The 17,328-nt window shown below is 42.6% G+C and overlaps 1 long non-coding RNA gene across 1 annotated transcript; it reads left to right on the top strand.

Moving 5' to 3' along the window:
* Positions 1-82: 82 nt before the first annotated feature.
* Positions 83-14,904, top strand: LOC135983183 (uncharacterized). Its single transcript, XR_010600722.1, has 4 exons — positions 83-303; positions 9,506-9,642; positions 9,924-10,200; positions 14,773-14,904. It is a non-coding gene; the product is annotated as an uncharacterized LOC135983183 (long non-coding RNA).
* Positions 14,905-17,328: the final 2,424 nt, after the last annotated feature.

The following is a 17,328-nucleotide window of genomic DNA, read 5'->3' as shown; positions in this document are numbered from 1 at the left end:
GAAATGGCTTGTGCAGACTGACTGGAGCCATTGCTCTGCCTGAGTTTGCCCTTAAAACCAGACATTTTCTGATCAGACCCCCGGAGAAGGTCCTTGCTTTGCCACCTGGTCTGATCAGCTAGGGGGCTTTGGGGGGCCCTCTCCCCACTCTTGTTTGTTTTTGAGCGTACCCCCGTTTTTAAACTCCCCTCCCACGAACAATGAATTTGTGCCTGGAGATCTCCTGATTATTGTAAGCGAATCGAGCCCTCTCTGCGTCCTCTGATGCTGAAACTGCTGTTACTGCTGCTGCTTCGGGGATTGGTAAGGAAAAACCTCTTGCACACTCCCCTTGTTCTAGCTGCTGGCTTTCTTTCCCCTGCAGGCAGACCCAAGCTAACTCCTTGGTCTGTATCTGTAATCTGCTTCTAGCTCCGCAGCGCCTTTGCTGCTAGAAATAAGCCTGCTTGCAGCCACCGATAGTTAGCCCTCTCCCCCCCCACTCCCCCCCCGGAGCTGTATCCTGGGCACACACCACTCTGCCCTCTGGAACTACCCCTAGTATAAGGTGCACCCATTAGGTTAGATTTAGCCTTTAGTCTAGATAAATTGTAATTTAATTTTGCATAGTTGTGGTTAAGTTAGGTTTAGAAAATTGCTTGCATTGTACTCTGTAAGGCCTTGGCTACACTTACCGGCAAGTTCGACGGCTGGAAATCGAACTTCTGGGTTCGACTTATTGCGTCTAGTCTGGACGCGATAAGTCGAACCCAGAAGTGCTCGCCGTCGACTGCGGTACTCCAGCTCGCCGAGAGGAGTACCGCGGAGTCGACGGGGGAGCCTGCCTGCCGAGTGTGGACCAAGGTAAGTTTGAACTAATTCGAAATAAGGTACTTCGAACTTCAGCTACGTTATTCACGTAGCTGAAGTTGCGTACCTTAGTTCGAATTAGGGGGGGTAGTGTAGACCAAGCCTAAGTTAGGCTTAAAGAATTGTTGCATTGTGTTTTGTTACTTGCTAATTTGTGTAGTTTTGGTTAAGTTAAATCATAGATAAGATTTTGCTGTGTTCTGTATAATTGTCTCTCTGCTGTTTAAACTTGCAGCCTGTCTGCTCGCTCGCGCGCGTGCTCTCTCTCTTTCTCTCTCTCTCAATCCCTTCCCCCACATGCTCACCCTGCTCCTACTGCTGCCAGATCTCAATTGTATTACTGAAGTCTAGCATAAAACCCCATTGGTTACGCTTTTTCTCTCGAACACCCCTCACATTTTACATTTACACCACTGTGACACATTTTTACCTAAAGTTGTTGGTTATTTAACACATTTTACCCATAACTGTTAGTTGGTTATATGCTGCTGTGACACACCCTTTACATAGAAACTGTTAGCTACCTGTTACATTTATACTTCAGTGTTAATTGGTTACCAACTGTATTGTACCCCACTATTGAAACCCCCTATCCTATTTACTAAAAGAAACCCCTCCCCAGTTGTCTACCTTAACAAACCCCATACCCCTCACTATTAAATTTTCCCGGTTTTTGCATTTTCTTAATAAAGTTTATTTTACACCCCACCAGTGCAGTAGTTGTCCCCCAAGATCTCCTACCTGCTGGCAGGGTCAAACTGGAGCAAGGATACACTTTCTGAACCCTTTGCACTTAGCTAAGGGTATGACTTTTTTTTAATGTCCAGTCTTGCAAAATGCAGAGTGTTTTCAAATGTCTTTTGGCTTCATTGGCAGTTGACCACCTTGTAGGATTAAGCTTCAGGTCCATTTATCTACAGATGGGTGACGAGTTATTATAAAGGGCTCAGGTTTTATAGGGTTAAAAGTGACTTTTACCTTCCCTTGAATTCAAATTTAAAAACTAGGTTAAAAACATCAAACTCCAACTTTAAAGGAGAACAGAAATTCCTGGCATGAACAACCATGTAATCTGGGCTGTTTCTGCTCATGTTACACCACTTGCCATTTAGACTGGTAGCTTACATTTTCAATGCATGCTCTTGCAAATAAAAGGCCTTCAAGTATCTGAGTGTCCCCCACCATCATGGCAAGGGTGCTGCTTGAGCTGCAGCAGAATTGTCTATCACAGGATATAAATAACTTCAATAATGCAAAGGTTGGGTCAGAATAAATCTAGTATAGGTGTATCACCTAGCCCAACAAACCAGCACCTGGTGGGTTATAGGATATGTAGACTGGTGTTGGTTCAGTCATTATAAACCACTGTTGAGATTTTCAAAGTAGTCTAGGATGTGTACACACATCTGCTTTGAAAAATCTCAACCAGTGTCTTTTCCATTCTTTGGTGGTCTTCCTAGGATTCTTCAGACATGGTTTCAGGCATCCTCATACCATCAATACATGAGACTTTTAACTACCAAGGTTGCTTTCTGTTTTGGATGTTGTGAAAGCCAAGACAATAACAGGGTTCAAAAATTAACTAGCTAAATTCATGGAGGATAGGTCCATCAATGGCTGTTAGCCAAGATGGGCAGGGATGGTGTCCCTAGCCTCTGTTTGCCAGAAGCTGGGAATGGGCAACAGGGAATGGATCACTTGATGATTATGTTTTGTTCATTCCTTTTGAAGCACCTGTTACTGGCCACTGTCAGAAAATAGGATACTGGGCTAGATGGACCTTTGGTCTGACCAATATGGCCATTCTTACGTTCTTATGTCAAAACCAATTGCAAATGCTTTGGATTAACAGAAGGAGAATGTTTCTTATGAGAACTTAAGCCAATTATCCTAAATACTTGTCAGTGTCCCCTGATGTCTCCCTGTTGCCATGTAAAGAAGAACATCTGCAATTACATTTTCCATTTCTTTTAAAACCACAAAAATTGGCAGGAGAATACAGGCAGGTGGAGTATCTGAAACTGCCCTGAACTCATTTTTGAAATTGACTAGATCTCAAGCTGACATTTTCCTTTTAAACTATCAGTTGTATTAGTCTACAAACAGGAGAAGCCTGGAAGAAAGTCAAGTGAGAAGCTGTTGTCTATCTCAGATTATATCTTTAATTTCTTTTCTGGGTTACCAGAACCCAAATACAGCTGCCTCAAACTGGCTGGCTTGCTGGAGCTGATGTTGCTATGTGATGTTTTGGTGCTATTGTATATGTATTCACTAAGCCTTATGAGCATTTCACAAGAATTTGTATCCCAACTATGATTTGCAAATTACATCTACTGCAGGTTAGTGGGGAGTGACTTTCTCCCATGATGGCTTTTCAGTGGCCTATGTGAATGAAGTGTTTAGTTCCAGTCCAGATCCTAAAGGCCACAAAAATGGCCTCAACAGTTATTGCTGCTCTTCAAGGTGGCTAAGGACTTAAAATGCCTAGAAGCCTAATTTATCCTCTTGCTTTTAGGTCTAATCCTCCAGGTCAGAGAGAAGCTACATGTGCCTGTGTGTGTGTGCACACATCTTCACTTCCATTGCCTGAGTTCTATTTGTTCTGTGGTTAGACAGGCTATTAATCTGTAGAGCTGTCAATCCAGCACCTTTCCTGAGTGTGAATTAACACAGAGACAGGATCTGCTTTGGAAAGAAAACAGTTACCACATTTAAAAAGGCTTGCCAGGGTTAGCAAGGCATAACAAAATAGCCCCTTAGTTTACCAATGATTGGGATGCAAGCTTTTTTAAAGCTCCATATAATACATTTTGTTCATACTGAAAAGCATGATGACAATATTACATTACAATTAATGTCCTGACTTGTTAAGAACAGAAAAATAAAATGACAAATGCTTATCTGGCACCACAACAAAGATGAGTTATAGATGTTCAGTTTGGATGCGCTTTGTGTGTGGAGTTGGAAGGTTCAAAAATCATCCTGTACACATCAGCAACACCGACAAATACATTAATATCCAGCAAATTTTGTTTGCTGCTCGACGTGCTCCTTTCATTTCCTAAGATCCATATTATGCATGCTTTGGTGTCATCCTAATAGTAATGTTCTTGTTTGTAGAATCAATGTGTAAAAGAAGACCAGGAATAATTGCCCCGAGTAAATATTAAGATCCAAACTAAAATTCTTTGAGGATCTGAATGACTTTGAAGCCAGTGTGTAAAACTGCCCCCTATTTGCCATTGTACACCCAAAACCCGGGTTAAACACCACTGTAGAAAGTGGAGGGAAAAATCAGCCCAAATGTTTAAAAATGAGTAGCTCTTCTCCTCGCCTTCCCGCCCGACTTTTAGTGTCTTAGATTGCATGACTTATTTAGAGCTCCTCTGTGTGGCTCCCCATTTTACAGGGTATAGGGAGTGTACACACTCCCTCTCCCAGTAACCCATAGGACTAAAGTGCAGAGTTGTACAGTGAGTCATTGGCTTGGATTAGAACTAAGGCATGTGGGTTCTCAGAAGCCTGCTGCAAACACTGGTCTGCTGTGACCCTAAGACCATCCCAATGCTAGAGGGAAAGGGGTTCACTGGAATCAGAGTTTCAGCTGGCCTGATCAGTTCAATGTACCCCAATTCACTAATATCATAATCTGATTAGCTACAGTGTCATGTAAGGTATCACTGGAAGACCAATAACACACTTATCACTAATATTCTTGCATGGTGTATGTATGGTAATCACCCAAAGGACTGTACAAATGTGAAGGACATATGAGACTAAAATGTTTGAACCAGGCAAGTCTGAGGAGTAGATAAACAGCTTTTTTTCAGACAAAGGAAAGGCCAATGCCTCCACCCAGGTGCAATCACAGACAATTGGCAATCAGTCAAATTGCCATTCATTGGCATCCTGGAGATTGCAGGGAAGAGATCAGCTTGGATTGTAGAAAGCACTACTGGGGAAGAAACCGTCATGGAACCTTGTCCATCAGACTTTTTGGTACCATTCCTCACAGCGGGGGCCCTAAACTTTGAGAAGAATGCAGTTCAGAAGTTCACTGGACTATAAAAGAGAGGGGCAAAGAACCCCAAACGATCTTTCACCTAAGATGACAAAAGAACTAAGCATTTTGGACGCTGTGGGAGAACCTGACCAAGGGGGCGATTAGCCTTCTTGATGGAAGGAGGTGTAGTAAGAATCTTACCTTGAACCAAGACTATAGTTTTGGTAAGTCTTAGTCACTAGAAAGCATTTCACGCTTCTAATTGTTTCTGAATCCCTTATACTTGAACTCACTTGAAACCTCTCTCTTTTTACTTGGACACTTCAGGTCCAACCCAGTACTGGGTAGGACTTGAAGTGATTATTAACTCCAATTAAAGCAACTAAGCTGCTTTGCTTTGTCTCTTTAAAGGAGCAATGGACCTTATTACTCTGAATGTTCCAGGAAAGGGCTGGACATTTCAGGACAGATGATTTTGGGGAAATTCAGGACTGCGGGTATATTGGTGTCACTTGGCTAGTAGCAAGCAAAGCTGGTGGAGACCAGTTGTAGTGTAAAGAGCAAGCTGGTAGAGCCCTGCAGAACCAGGGCTGTTCAACACACAGTGCATACAAGCTGGGAGTGTCCAGAAAAGGAGCTACAACAGCAATGCATTTTAAGGCACTCTGGGTTACAGAACAAGTGGTGATATAACCTCTCTCTGGTCTGGGTTGAACTCCAAAATGTGACAACGTCACTCCTGGAAAGGCTTACTTTAACATGTCAGACTCTAGTGTAGAGCTGGTCAGGAATTTTTTGACAAACGGTTTTTCCACTGGTAAAGGCAGATTATTCAAAACTGAACCCCCACCCCCCCAGGAATGTGTCAATTTCAACAAATTGTCCAAAAAAAAAAAAAAAGCAAGAGTATTGAAAATGTCAAAACATCTCATTTTTGACTCTCTTGGAATTAAAGGTTTTGATTTTTTTGGTCAAAACTATTTTAAATTTAGAACTTTTTTTTTTTTTTTAGTTTAAAAAAATTAAACTAAAAGTAAAAAATTGAAACAGTTTCAAAATGATCAATAAAAAACATTTTGATTGACCAGAACTGATTTTTTTTTCTTCAGGTTTTCTGATTATGGATGTGTGGTGTGTTTTTTGAAATTTACTTCCTGTCCCAATTGGGTGGGGGAAACCATCTCCCACCCAGCTCTGATCCAGCATTTCTATCTTGGCCAGTGTCTTCTATGCTGGGACAGTGGCAGGGCTAGGTGGGGTGGGAAAACACTTGATCAATATCCCTCACATGCTGGAGTTAAGGTTTAAAGTAAATCAACAGTTTTAAGATTCTCAGATGAAAGGCTTTGTGACCCACAGAGTCTATCGAATACATTATTATTATTTGAGTCTGTCTGAAAAGAGCATGCAGCAGTGACAGACAGCAAATCCTATTAAGGATGTCCATTCTCTACTCTACTCTAATGTGATTGCTCTCATGGTAGGAGCAATAAATGGCGGGGTTCATGGAGCTGTAAAACAGTGAGAGATCATTCGGGTTTTGTGCTGAGTCCAAGTGAATGCTAATACTTCAGTGTGAGATCTATAAAGCTGCACTGGGGCACACAATGGCTGTGGCTCAAACTGCCTATTTCCTATTCGGTCTGATATTGCTGGCTAATGGCTCAACTTGAGTTTTCTTTCATTCCTCCACTGATGCTTTATCCTAAGATGCTTTTTGCCCATGGTCTATGGACTTCACTCAGCTTAGCAGGACAAAACGAATATATCATCCAATCCACATCCCAGGCAATGTAGAATTATTCCCTGTAGTCTATTTTCAAGTGCCTTGCTTCATCTAGTTTTAAAAGTACCATCTTGATGGGGCTTCCACCTCTTTCCATCATGGGATTATTCTCTAGTTTAGTTTTGTCTTGCTACTTGGAATGTTTTGCTAAGGTTCAGCCTAAGTTCTCTCTATCTTAATTACTTCCCATTGCTTCTCATTATACACCTCTGTATCATACCAAGCTATCTTCCATTTTGGTGTTTAGAACAGTGAGAGGTTAGGCTAGTGGACAGAGTGCTGGGAGTTGGGGAGAGACCTGGGTTTTAGCCCCACACAGGGACAGAGGTCAGGAAAGGACCTCCTGGGTCATCGAGTCCAGTCCCCTACCATGACAGGCAATTCCATTATATAATCTCATTCATAAATTTATCAAGCTCCATCTTAAAACTATTTAGGTTGTTTGCCCCATCTATTCCTATTGGGAGGCTGTTCCAGAACTTCACCCCTCTGATGGTTAGAAACCTAATTTCCAGCCTAAATTTATTTCTGACTAATTTATAACCATTTGTTCTTGTGCCAATGCCGTCCTTTATCTTAAATAGCTATTCACCCTCCCTTGTATTTACCTCCCCTGATGTATTTATAAAGAGCCCTGCTCAGCCTTCTTTTTGCTAGACTAACCAAGCCAAGCTCTTCCAGTCGCCTCTTATAAAACAGGTGCTCCAGTCCCCTGCTCATCCCAGTTCTTCTTTGCACCTGTTACAGTTTGAATTCATTTTTCTTGAACATGGGTGACCAAAACTATACAGTATTCCAGATGGGGTCTTACCAATGCCTTGTGCAATGGCATGAATACTTCTCTCTCTAAGTAAAATGCACTGCCTGATACAACCTAGGATCAATTTTGTCATTTTCTCAGCTGCACACATTGCTTATAGTCCTCCTATGATCAACCCACACACCCAGGGTCTCTGTCACTTCCAACTGATGCGCCCCCAGCTTCTAGCAGAAATTCTTGTTGTTAGTCCCTTAGTGCATGGTGTGGCACTTTGTACTATTACATTTAATTCCTATTTCTATTACTCCTGTCCTCAAGGTCATCCAGGACTTCCTGTGCAATACTCAGATCCTCCTCTCCATTGATGGTACCTCCCAACTTTGTACTGTCAGCAAATTACATTAGTATATTCCTCCTACTTGTGCCTAGGTCATTGGGTTCCAAGTCCAATCCTTGAGGAACTCCACCTGTAACCTCCCTCCAGCCCAAAAGCTCTTTTCAGCACAACCTGTTATCTTCTCCTCTGGAGCTGGTTCCTTACCAGCCTTACAATTCCTGGCTCCGCCACTGACCTACTATGTGACCTTGGTCAAGGCACTTCATTTCACCTCTCTATGCCTGTCTCCCCTGTGAGCCTGTCTTGTCTATTTAGATTGTAAGCTTTGGGGCAAGGGCCATCTCTATTATGCTTTTCTACAGTTCCTATCACAGTGAGGCCCTGCTCTCTGTTGGTGTCTGTGTGCGCTACCATAATACAACTAATACTAATTTAAATGTTTGACTCCTTACCTCTTAGCCCAGGTTATGTGACACTCAAAGCAGGACCAACACCAAATAAATCATCCCAGCCAGGGCTTTGTGAAGCTGGGCCTTAAAAACCTCTAAGGATGGAGATTTCACCACTTCCCTAGGTAACCCATTCCAGTGCTTCACCACCCTCCTAGTGAAATAGTTTTTCCTAATATCCAACCTAGTCCTCCCCCACTGCAACTTGAGACCATTGCTCCTTATTCTTTCATCTGCCACCACTGAGAATGGCCTAACTCCATCCTCTTTGGAACCCCCCTTCAGGTAATTGAAGGCTGCTATCAAATCCCTCCTCACTCTTCTCTTCTGCAGACTAACTAACCCAGATCCCTCAGCCTCTCTTCATAAGTGCCCTAGCTCCCTAATAATTTTTGTTGCCCTCTGCTGGACTCTCTCCAATTTGTCCACATCCTTTCTGTAGTGGGGGGCCCAAAACTGGATGCAATAGTCCAGATGTGGCCTCACCATTGCCAAAGAGAGGAATAATCACTTTCCTCGATCTGCTGGCAATGCTCCGACTTCTACAGCCCAATATGCCATTAGCCTTCTTGGCAACAAGGGCACACTGTTGACTCATATCCAGCTTCTCATCCACTGTAATCCAAGTCCTTTTCAGCAGAACTGCCGCTTAGCCAATCGGTCCCCAGCCTGTAGCAGTGCATGGGATTCTTCAGTCCTAAGTGCACGACTCTGCACTTGTCCTTGTTGAACCTCATCAGATTTCTTTTGTCCCAATCCTCCAATTTGTCTAGGTCACTCTGGACCCTATCCCTACCCTCCAGCTTATCTACCTCTCCCCCCAGCTTTGTGTCATCCACAAACTTGCTGAGGGCGCAATCTATTTCATCATCCAGATCATTAATGAAGATATTGAACAAAACCGGTGCCAGGACTGACCCCTGGGGCACTGCTTGATACTGGCTGCCAACTAGACATCGAACCGTTGATCACTACCCGTTGAGCCCGATGATCTAGCCAGCTTGACCACACTTTGGTTCATTATGAAATATACTCAAGAGACCAAATAACCAATGTCAGTCAGGTTTATTAATATGATATAAGAAAAAAGTTCTCTACAATACCAGTTTTCAAAGAGCAATCCTGTGTGGCAATGTTACATTCACCGTAGGCAGAAGGTGTGCTCCCTGAATTTGCGTCTCTAAAGCCATCCTTTTATACTCGTGTACCAGTAAAAGGTATTGTATTTGTCATTTGAAACTGGATTTAATTAATCCGCTTTTTACCTTGTTTGTTTCTAAAACACCCCTCTTTTTTTTTGTTCTGAACTCATGCATTCCAGGTACTAAGGAGCATGAAGTCACCTGCCATATTTCTGTGGGTAATTCCTTTCCTGTTGCCATGAAGAAATGATCATCTCTCTTGACACTGACAGTTCTCCTAGCAACTCAAGCCAAGGCTTACTTCAGCTAATGCAAGGTGTGGTGGGATACTTGGCATAAGTGTACAGGATTATAACAAAGGTATAGGCCAATCTGGGCTACATAACTACTATAATAATGCTTAATATGTATACTTAAAGGCTTAAAATATATATTGTGGGTAGTATTATCAGCATAATAGACACTTGCTAGCATATATATGTATTAGTCAACTGGTATAATAGTTTTTGGTAAATCCTATATTAACTGGTTTAGTTCCTTCTGCTCAGCCTAGATCATCCTTGATTTTAATTTAAAATTTTTCCTGATGTCCTTTAGGTGACTGTTGTGACACTTCCCAAGGGTGCCTGGGGCACTATGCTACAACCTGCTCTTAGCATGAGAAGTCTTGTCTATGCCTGCGTGGGTCAGCTCCCCAGCTCCAGAAGCAACGGGCAACACAAGCACTCCCTTCTAGACTGCTGCAGACCCCACCCCCTCCAGATTAGCGATAGGCGACATCCCCGGAACACTCCGAGCACCTTCCTGGAGTACCCAGCCCCTGTGTCACTTGACGCTTGCATTATTCACAAAGCCATACTTTCCAGCTCACCAGGTAAACTTCAGATCGCTGCTCTGCTTAACACACAGCACTTAGATATGTTTGTAGTGAAAACAGGTCAATGCTTATTTAAGAAAGGCTAGAGATTCACGTGATAGCAAGTAGAAGTATTGGAAACAAATGGTTACATATACAATAAAATCATAATACACATTCTAGAACCTAGCCTTAACTAGTTACTTTCATGTGTTTATAGAGTAAGGCTCACCCCACAATCCTTCCAGAGTTTTAAAGCCAGTGATCCTCTGTTCATAAGACACACATTGCTAGTTTCCTCCTCAGTGAAGGATCCAGGTGTATCTCTGCACCCCCAGATATGCCCCCAAAATCTACTGTCTTTACTCAGAAAGGCTCTCCTCCTGCTTTTTTTTCTTCAAGTAAATTTCCTCTCAAATATTTTCCAAACTCTGTATCTAGACTGTTCTCAATGGTACCAGATGACAGAACAAGGAGTAATGGTCTCAAGTTGCAGTGGGGGAGGTTTAGGTTGGATATTAGGGAAAAAAAATTCACTAGGAGGGTGGTGAATCACTGGAATGGGTTACCTAGGGAGGTGGTGGAATCCCCTTCCTTAGAGGTTTTTAAGGTCAGGCTTGACAAAGCCCTGGCTGGGATGATTTAGTTGAGGGTTGGTCCTGCTTTGAGCAGAGGGTTGGATTAGATGACCTTCTGAGGTCCCTTCCAACCCTGATATTCTATGATTCTATTAGCTTTTGGCTCAGTATGCAAGCAGACATACATTGTGAGAGAGACAATGCCCAATATATACAACCAGACAGAGAGATGAGTCTATTACCACTTGCTTGAAAGGAACTTATCCAAGACAAGTCATCCCCTGGTTATCTGCCATAAGAACATCATTTTCAGTACGGACTTATATACATTTCACCCTGATTATGATGACCAGTGGGCTGCTGGCTCTTGGTAGATACCTCACATGTCATTTCACCCTGATTATGATGACCAGTGGGCTGCTGGCTCTTGGTAGATACCTCACATGTCAATCTTTAGTTAATTATTATGTAAATATTTAACACAGGGAATCCCTGTAAAATCCTATGCATGCCCTCTGCCAATTGGCACCAGGAAATCCCTGGTTCACAACTGTTCAGCTCAATAGATCTCAACATCAGGAAAATTTTCCTAATATTTATCCTAAACATACGTTTTAAAATTCTTGCTACCATTCTAAAGAATTTCTCTCCATCCAGGCTGTTTACATCTTCCAAACTACAAATATTTATAGAGGTTATTATGTACCCAAATAATTGTTTAGCCAAACTATAAATAGAGACTTTAATGCTTTTTGTCTGTCTTTTAAAAGTCAATCCCTCAGACTCCAGTATTAAAGCTAGTTTACCTTCCCTACACCTGTTAAGTTTAATAGTCACTTTTGGGGGTTTTCCCTTACCACTGTACAGGTAGTGGGACTGAAAAGGTTTTCATTGTAATCCAGATTTTGTAGTATAAATACAATTAAACTACTAATTGTGAACAAGTGTCAGAGATCCCATGCATAAGAAAATGAGGGTAGCTCAGCTAGTGGGTTATTTATCATAAACCATAGGAGAGCTCGGCTCATCACACAAACTATATGATGCCTACAAGAACAAAATCCTGAGTGCTAGTTTTAAGATATTACATTTACTGTGTGGGATAGAGATATATTATACATGTCTCTTGCTTTTTGACTGTTCTCCAGAGAACATTGGGAATGACACTTTAAGTGTAAAAATAGATTCTGATCATTTTTATTACTTTCCTTCATTCTCTTCCTCCCCCCCCCCCCATTTAAAAAAAAAATCAACTCCTGGATTTTGGGTCAGCCTTCCCAATATGATCAGGAGTGGGAGGTGTTAATGGTCTCCAAATTATTTTTTCCTTTCCCTTCAGGTTTCTGTTTATCATCTGTCCCTTTACCACCAAAATCTTTTGCAAGCAAATTGTTTAATGCAGCCTGATGCAGGAAAGGTGCTGCCTGGCTTTTATCATTTCAAAGACTGATTACTGCAATTCTCTGCCTGCCAGCTTCCCTGATGCCTTTGAAGGCTTCTGCCGGGGGTACTTAGCCATACTAGGTCATCTCAAAAGAGAAACCACTTTGCAGAAATTTCTTTGGCTTTCATTTAAGTAACATGTTGATTAAATCATTGGTGAGTTGTGTGTGTTTGTCTTTTAGTCTTTAGCGGGTATTGATAGGCTATCTGGGTGTCATTACTGAGACTGTCACAATTTCCTCATTAGAAAATGGGTACAATAATACAAATGCTGTAGAGATACAAACTTCTCGAGTGGATCTGAAGGATGGCTCTCTCTTTTTCAAGGAGTATGGATACAGTGCTCATGAGGGCCCACTGTGGCCCATAACTGCTGTAGATGGGTCTCCCCAGAGATGGCCCTGGTGTGTCCTACGGGAACCGCACAAATCCTTGAGAATCTGCCAGGATTCTCTAGGTCTGAAGAAAAGTATCTGGCCAGACTGCAAGCCCTAGATGCTCAGGAGAGCAAAACCAAAGGCCCAGCCAATATGCTCACATCTGCGGCCTTTTAAAAATCACGTCACTGGAGTTAAGGAACAAGGATCACATTATTGCTTAGTTACTGGTGCAACTTCCACACTGGCATCCTATTCCCCCATGTAAAGCCTCTTAGCCCTAACTGAAAACGGATAAACAGCAATGCTATTCCAGTTCATTGAGTGTGACTGACACAATATTTGAAAAACACCACTCAACCAAAGCAGTCAAGAGGGCTAGCACATACTTCAGGCTACAAGAAAACCTCATTAAAGCTAGCCTGAGCTGTACTCAGAAAAATCTATAGAGGTATCACAAAGATTGGTTTCCAAATGAAAAATAGAGGGTTGACAGGAACCTTACGACTTTTTATCTTTTGTGACAAGTTCATGAAGACAGAAAAACTTCTGTTTCACCCCAGAGCCACTAGATGGCAGTGTTACTATAACTAAGAAATATTTGGTGTTTTCAGTAGATTAAGAGCCAGTCTCTCTCGGTTGTGAAAATGTTGAACAGATACAGTTTTATTTGTGGGGAAAGATGAGGTTGAAACTATGGAAGACTTCATGCGCACAAAACCTGTTGCTACTCACACAAGGAATATTCATTCACCTCTTACTAATTTTGTATCTGCTCTACACAGATTAAGCTAAACAAAGCAAGTGCTTCATAAAGCATCTGTTACCCACATGGGTTTGTCTGCAGCTATGTAATTTAAAATAAAAAAAACCCAACGCCTCCTACTGTTGCCAGAAGTAGGCAGGTGTAAGTTAGTTGTTGCACAAGTCTCAAAAATCCACCCCCCCCCTTTCCTTCCTATTAAGAAATGTATGAGTATTCTTTCTAGAGCACCATGCATTTGCATTTTGCTTTAGAGGCAGTTATGAAACATAGTCCCAGCCCTGAAAAGGTTGGCATTGTAAGGCTCTGATCCTGCAAAGGAATCCACTGGCCAAAGACCGATTTACTTTGATGTGACTTTGCAGGAAGGAGAGTCTGCACTTGCATATGCAGTTGTGGGATGGAGGCCCAGATTACACAAAACAATGACCAAGGGTGGCAGGTAAGAGAAGGGCATGTTTTACATAAAATAGGGTCATGAGTTTGCTAGTTCTCAGTGTCTGCATCTGGGTGATTGATTGTTTTTTTTTTTTTTTTTTTTTTTGAGAGCGAGATTTCTTTGTGTTTAAATGTTATTTTAACATCTTTGGGACTCGGGCGAGGAGCAAAGTCAGAGAGAGACAAAAGGGATAGGGTTTGATTGCAGAGGAAGCGGTTACATGGTCTAACCTGTTTAAGACACTTCCATATTCAAAGAGGTGGATCTAGACTTAGGGAGTGGCATCGTGGGAGAAAGCATGTACGCAGGTATAGGGCGACGATGTAAAGAGACCCTGAAGAGAAGTGGAATTGGCAGAGTGCAGCATGGGTGAGAGGCAGGAGATGAGATCTGGGAGTGAAGATTCATGAAGGCGAGGATAAGTTTGAAGAGGATGCAGGGCCAGCAATAGGGCTCAGAGGTCAGTCAGAATTACTTAATCATAGAGGTCGGAGAGGCAGATGGCTCTCATGGTTGACTGTTCATGCGAGCTTTTGCAGAGAAGGTGGTGTTGGGGGAAGAGGAGGAGGGTAACCTCTTCCAAGTGTGTCAAATCCCTCTGATGATGGTGATTTATTTGCATTGCCATGGAGCCTAGGGGGTTGATCTGCTTTGAAGAACTACAGACGTTTGGTTTATAACCTTAATATTGCTCATTTATGTTTTGATGTATTTCCTTGTTGAAATTCCATTGATTTTTATTGGTCTGCTTTTATAGTTCCTTGAGTATCCTGTACACTTTGGTCATGACCCTTTCCCCTATTGTTTTCCTTTGATTGATGTACGTGCTCTTCTGCCAATGTTTCAGATCTTCATATTGCATTTCTCTGCTCTCGTTCCTGGGACTAACTGGGTTCTACTGTATAAGGGCTAGAAACCAAAGTTTCCATTAGCAGTGAGGTACTGAAATATGAGCATTAAACCTTGATGGCCTTTTCCTTTTACTTACAGTAATCTGAAGGCCAATTGCTTACCAAAAAAGCTTAGATAAGTGAAGAATACACGGTATGGTGGAAAAGAGATCCCAAGGCAGCACAGGGCCTGTGGAGGACAGCAGTTATTTACAGGCATCTTTGGAGCCAGGTGAGTTACATAGGTCTGCCTCACTAAGCAAGATAACACCAGGATACTGCGCCTGATTATTGCACTGTTTGTGGAGTCAGCACAAGGAGGCAACTTGGCAGCGTGTTTGTGATGGTTTGAGATGCTCTGTGTGAGATTAGTTAGTAAGGGAATTTACTTAAGAAAGAACTTTAGTTCCTGAGCGATAAGAGAGAGCCAGGGTGAACTGCTGATCTAAATTAGTGGTTACCAGCGGCTGGTATAGGTAACTGTCCTTGTATTTCTGGCTCCCATTCTGTAATGCTGAGCCCCCTTGTCTGGCCGCAGTGCACCACTGCTTCCCTCGTACGATATATAATAGTAATAAGCTAATAGTAAGGCGTTCTGGTAACAGAGCCTCACTACAATCCTGATGCCTAAGAGATTCATACATTACACACAACAGAGAGCACTTAGGGAAAATGCTGTACCAGACATATGACTCGAACCATGCTTTAAAACTTGTCACAGGCAATCTTGAATTAGCAATGAGCTGTATTAGATGAACTTGTTGATTTCCAGAGGTAGCAAGAACCTGCTGCTCCCACTGACTTCGGTAAGCCCTGAACCTGCTTGGGAGGGCTGCTTCAGCACTTCTGGAAATCAGGCACTGGGTATCTTCATACGTGCAAGTTTTCTGTTCACGTTCCATTAGTGTTCTGTACCTGTGTGATACGCTTTAGTGAAGGTAGTATCATTACTTGAATTTGTCACTGAGTTCAGTTTAAAGTGGTAGAACATCTGAAGAGTCAGACAACAGAATTGTGCCCTCTTAACATGCTATTCATTGTTAGGTCTCCATTTTACGTGCAGGGCCTATTGGTGAGCGGCACCGGGGGATGTGGGGGGCGTGGTGTCAGACAGCACGGGGAACAGCTGCCCAGGGAGTTGGGAACCAGCTCAGCTCTTTGAGCAGCTACGTCTGTGTTTATGAAGTCCCAAGTTATAGCATCTGCTGGGAGATGAGTCAGAGCCATGAAATTAGGATACAAAAGTTACCCAAAGTTTGAGGTCATCTGGAGTCCAGGGTTTTGGTTTAACTCAGTAGGAAAATATGGTCCAGTTGCAAAGTTTGGATCCAAGAATTTGGTCCAGACTTGTCTCTAGAAAGGAATGGACCAGAATTAGACTCATCGTGTGAAGCTAATTTATTTTTCAAAATAATACTCCCAGAAAACAGCTTAGCCCTCTTGTTACCTAACTCGTGTTGTTCAGACTCTATGTCCATAACTGGATCTAGTACTGCCTTTCTATATAATCTAAGAGTGAAATCCTGGCCACACTGACTTCACTGGGAATTTTGCCATTGACTTCACTGGAGCTGGGATATCACCTGAGGTATTTATCTTTTACTCACTACCATAGCATGTGACCATCTTCCAAAATTACACCAATCGTTGTGAATGACCTAGAAGCTGGCCTCCGTTTTCTCTTCTCCCTCTAGGGTGACCAGATGTCCCGATTTTATAAGGACAGTCCCGATATTTGGGGCTTTTTCTTATATAGGTTCCTATTACCCCCCACCCTCTGTCCTGATTTTTCACACTTGCTGTCTGGTCACCCTATCTCCCTCTCTTTCCAGTCACAGCGAGAATTCTAGGAAGCTTTATTTACTCTTCTTGTCTTTCTCTCCTCCATTGTCAGAGTAGGCAGAGATAATGCTCATTAGTGTAACAGGGACGCTATGGCAGAGCGGTGGGTCTTGCCTATTGCACTGTGGTCATTTTTGGCTCTCATGGGAGGAAGTTCTGAACTCATTTACTCCTTTGTTAATAACAGGCATTTGTTAAACACCATCTTTTGTCCCAGAGCAAATTAACTAAATAAAACACCATGGTGTATTCAAACATGGCCTTTAGGATACTTTATTAAAAACAATAAATCAAGTGCTATGAAGGCCATTATTGAACTGGCTTTTATTGAGTTCTTCCATTGTTTTTACCATCCTCCTTTAACCCCTCCTCCGACTCCTTTTGCATTTATGATTTTGAAACACGCTACGTCACACAGACCCGCATGGCACTTTAATCTAATGCCACGTTTTCGGAGGTTGTTTGTATCACTGAGAACCATATGATCATTTTATGAGCCTTTTGTTTTAGGGAATTGCGCTCATTGCCTTTATTACTCTGCCACTCTTTCTCTCAAAATCTGGTTATAATTATAAATAGCTTTTGTTAAAAGCGCTAGTGGGAAGACTGAACACCGGTCTGTAGGGAGCCAGGGTGGCTGCCCTCCGAAACTGAAGGTAAAGGGCCGCTCTCTCAGCCTGAGTGGGCGGGGCCAGGCCAAGCTCGCTCCACCCCCCAGAAGGGGAGGGGTGGAACAGGAAGTATAAAGGGCGGGGCCCTTATCTCAGTCAGGGCAGCACCAGGGAGGGAGGCAGACACAGACCATGGGCTGCTC

Source organism: Chrysemys picta, chromosome 4 (genome assembly GCF_011386835.1).
Source record: "Chrysemys picta bellii isolate R12L10 chromosome 4, ASM1138683v2, whole genome shotgun sequence".
In the NCBI taxonomy this organism is placed as follows: Eukaryota; Metazoa; Chordata; order Testudines; family Emydidae; genus Chrysemys; species Chrysemys picta.
The sequence above is the reverse complement of the archived record's forward strand: the minus strand, read 5'-3'. Positions and strand labels throughout refer to the sequence as shown.